This window comes from Meleagris gallopavo, chromosome 3 (assembly GCF_000146605.3).
Source record: "Meleagris gallopavo isolate NT-WF06-2002-E0010 breed Aviagen turkey brand Nicholas breeding stock chromosome 3, Turkey_5.1, whole genome shotgun sequence".
Classification (NCBI taxonomy): domain Eukaryota; kingdom Metazoa; phylum Chordata; class Aves; order Galliformes; family Phasianidae; genus Meleagris; species Meleagris gallopavo.
The window spans coordinates 82,770,219-82,773,210 of record NC_015013.2 but is presented as its reverse complement, the minus strand read 5'-3'; positions in this window follow the sequence as shown (position 1 = coordinate 82,773,210).

Genomic DNA, 2,992 nt, shown 5'->3' with positions numbered 1-2,992 from the left:
AAGGTTTCAGAAATTGCCAAATGTTACGATTTTCTCATTAAGATCACACTATTTTTGCATAAGAGAATCTCTCAAGAGTTAGAAGTCAATGAGAGTCTTTCAGATTTTCAATTTATAAATGCAATTCACAGAGGTTTTGGTAAAACTTAAAAAAATGAATCTTACAGAGCACCAAAATCAGGTAAAATTAATGTCTCAAAAAAAAAAAATCACCACAGCCTTAGAGCTTTTCAGCCAATCTCATGACAACTTGGGACCTGGCAGTAGAGAATGCATTCAGTATGTAAAAAAATATTCAGTTTTATCTGAAATAAGTGGAAGGTTGGGATGATTTGTTCTGTTCATAAATAACCATGTTTCAACAAACCATTTGCATGGAGGTTTGTAAACAAGGCTGCAAGGTGATTAAATAAAAAACACAGCAAAAGGCAACTTGGGTAATTTAATTTGAAGACTGCTTTGCAAGTAATATTCAGCACATTTCCTCCAGTTCAGCTCAGTAATCCTTAAGCAGCTTTCAGAGTCCCCACAACTCTAATGGAAAGCAGTAACTCAAGAAGTGAACTAATGCTAATGCTAAGCTCAGTACTTTTGTTGTACTCTAGGAAAGAGAATATCTGTCCTTTGGAGATGTTTTTATCCATTTCTGTGGAAGCAGGACTTTTGTAGCATGAGAGGATGTGCTGTTGGTATGTTTATTCATTTAGGCAAAAGGTCTGCTTTCTGTAGAAACAGAGCCGTTGCTCTTATGCATATTAACAGAGCGTAGACACGGCCATGGCTAGAAGTGGCTTTTATTTTTCCCTTGGCCATGTGCTAAGTACTACTCATATGGAATGCTGCTGGCCGAGAATCTCTTCTGTTGTTTAAAAGCAAAGAAGTATCCACAAGCAGGAGGATTTCTCAAATACTGATTTATCTATCAGTGAGACTATGGCAGGAGAAGCAACTCTTCATGAATATCCCAATAATTTCAGTTAACTGGTTTCTGAGCCCCCTTCCACATCAGACCTCTGGAAAACAAACAAAAGAACAAAAAAACCCAAACAGCCAAAACAGTCAATGTGGAACCCAGCATTCCCTTAAATTGCTTCCTCTGTTGATTAATGATGCCACAAGCAAAAAGATCATATTCGGCAAAGTCTTCCCAACCCTATTAGCCCTCTTACCAGATAGGATGAGGATGAGATCTTCCTCAGAAATGGGCATGGCCTTTGCAGCTTCTGGATTGTTGGAAATGTGGGAACAGTAACTGGCACACTGAGAATTTCCTACACACGGACCTACAAACAGCCGGGAAAGTTATAGGATGATCTAAATAAAATGCATGAACACTGCTGGTGGCTAATAAAACACCAAACATGCAAATATCGTTGATACATGGCAGCATTAAATTGCAAACGCATGCTGCAGTAAAGAGCATGCAGCCACTAATAAATGTAAACTATTAATATCGGCTCTTCAATAAATAAAGCCACAAATCATACCGAGGCTTACTGTGAGTGCTGCAGAGCATATCAGCAACTGCTCTATTCCCATTCAGGAAAACAACTGTGACAATGACAAAGAAAAATAGGCTGGAAAATATACTGAGGTGAAATAACATTAATAATAAACTTGCTTCCACTTTAACAAAAGATAGAAGGTCTTTGTTTTTTATTCTCTTTGTAGTTTCTAGAATCATAGAGTCATAGAATGGTTAAGGTTGGAAAGACCAACAAGATCATCTAGTCCAAACATCAACCAATGTCTGTGACCACTCTAGATCATGTCCCTCAGTGCCACATCTACACTTTTCTTGAAAGCTTCCGGGGATGGTGACTCCACTGCTTCCTTGGACAGCCTGTTCCAATACCTCACCATGTTTAACCAGTACCTACCAGTACTTTCTGCAGCATCCTGCCCACATGTAGGACCTTGAAGTAGAAATGAGGAGCTTTTGTTCTTGCTCTAATCATAATACAAATTTTTATAAAACTCTTTAACAATTTGTCACATCAAGGATTTTCTGTTGGCCCTTTGCACTCTTCAGTCTCAAAACACTTTGAAAGGGGAAGTATTTGTCTCTAAAAAAAGACAACAGAAACACCTATCAAAACACCTATCCCCAGTCATTGTGAAGACTCCCAAGATGGGCAGGAGCAGAGCAGTTGGCTGAGTCCTAGTGCAAATTGCTCCCCAGCAGAACCCTCTGCACAACCTTGTTAATTGTGCAGAGAGAGAAATCTGGGGATTGGACCTGATGATGCCAAAGTCAAAGGCAACTTCTGGTGCAAGATCAGGCTCTGTTGGACAGAGTCTAAGAAAGAAAACCAAGGGAGTAAACAAAGAGTTTCAGTCAAATTGTACTTATGAAACATGGGGCTTCATCTTCACCACAGAGCCCAGCAGCGACTTTAATTAAATACACTTATTTACTTATTGAAAATCCTGTTCCATTAACATAAACAGAGAGGAGAACATCAGAGCGTGACAACCCATAGGGCACTGGGGAGAATCTGTTTTGAATTTTGTACATCAATCAAGTGGTTCATATACAACTGATAGCTGCCTGAATGGAGTCTGGTGATTTTTACACCAGGGTACGCTTCTAAAAACTTCTCGTTAATAGATAATCAGCTTCTCCCGATCAACTCCTCGGCTGCATTCCAAAGCATCTGTTTCTCCTATTTTATAATTTGGAGCTGCTGAGTGTGATGATAGCAGTTATATGTTATCTCTTTACTCGTTAACCTTATTATATGATCTCACCCTCAGCGGTGCATTATTTTATTTTAAAGATGATAAGTTTACTGAATGTAAGTGAAAAATACTTTAGCCCTCTAAATTTCTCATTATTTCATAATGTTTGTGCTAACAATGTAATAGAAAAAGCCATTCTAAGCAAATAATATTTTCAAAGAAAAAAATCATGAGAATAATTACTTTTTTGTTCTTTTTCTTTCTTTTTCTTTTCTTTTCTTTTCTTTCTTTTCTTTTTCTTTTTTTTTTT